Source organism: Echinops telfairi, unplaced genomic scaffold (genome assembly GCF_000313985.2).
Source record: "Echinops telfairi isolate 266 unplaced genomic scaffold, ASM31398v2 ScPeMD7_18;HRSCAF=68, whole genome shotgun sequence".
Taxonomy (NCBI): domain Eukaryota; kingdom Metazoa; phylum Chordata; class Mammalia; order Afrosoricida; family Tenrecidae; genus Echinops; species Echinops telfairi.
The window spans coordinates 10,470,710-10,471,719 of NW_022103915.1; the positions used below are offsets into that span (position 1 = coordinate 10,470,710).

The 1,010-nt window shown below is 62.7% G+C and overlaps 1 protein-coding gene across 3 annotated transcripts in view; it reads left to right on the top strand.

The window, feature by feature from the left end:
- Positions 1-1,010, top strand: part of ASB2 (ankyrin repeat and SOCS box containing 2) — a 38,625-nt gene that overhangs the window by 20,195 nt on the left and 17,420 nt on the right. The gene's annotated exons all lie outside the window — the stretch shown is intronic.

A 1,010-nucleotide genomic window follows, 5' to 3' on the forward strand; every position in this document is an offset into this window, starting at 1 on the left:
GGATTCCTGGACAAGAGTCCCGTGCTGTTTCCTTTTACATCCCACCCCCGACTCCACCCTTGACCAGCAAGAGGGGTCCTGTCACAGGCACCCTCCCCTGGCTTGTGGGAGAACAGAGGCGAGGGGAGTCAGTGCTTTGTTCCCTTTGCAACACCCCTCCCTCCAGTCGCTTGGTGCTGCTGGTGGGGCTGCCTGTCGGCCTGGCACTTCCCGTGTGATGACCACCCAATCGCGTCCCTCTCTGAGCCCCTCTTCTCTGAGCTCCAGTGCTCCTGGCTCCTGCTCTTGGGTGGCTTGATGCCAACACCCCCGCCAGCCCCTGCCTGCTGGGGACTCTGGCTGAGCCCACAGAGAAGGGCTTGGTGTGTGGGCTGAGGGCTCCCAGCCGGGTGGGGGGGGGGCTGGGGGGAGGAGGTTGACAGTGCTCCGTGATACAATGTGCGCCTGCAGCACCCCCTCCCTGAGCTTTGGCCCTCCCTCCTCACTGCTGCTGGGTCCCACAAGAGACCTGGAGAAGGAGCACACATACCCCACTGGGGCACCTCCTGACCCCACCACGTCTTCTCTGGCCGCTGGTCCTGAGCGCTGCCAAGGTGGCTGTGATGCTGTTGACAGGACGGATGTCTGGCTGTCAGTGCTCCGCGCACACCTGCTGTGACCCAACCACTCAACCAGCATCTTATTTGTGCTGATACTATGAATACCCAGGGTGCCGGGAAGGGGAGGGAGGCAGGCGGAGGAAGTACAACTCATGGGGGGAGTCTGGGGAGGGTTGGGACCAGCCTGCCCCAGGAATGCAGGAGCCCCAGCCTGCCCCCCTGGAATGCAGACCCCTCCCCTCTGGGCCCAGGAGACACAGCCCTTGTGGTCTTCACTGGCTCCCCAAGGGTAGGGGCACAGGGCTCAGTGGATGGATGAGTGTGTGGGTGGGTGGGTGGATGAGTGGATGGATGGATGGATGGATGGATGAGTGGATGGATGAGTGGATGGGTGGATGGATGGATGGATGG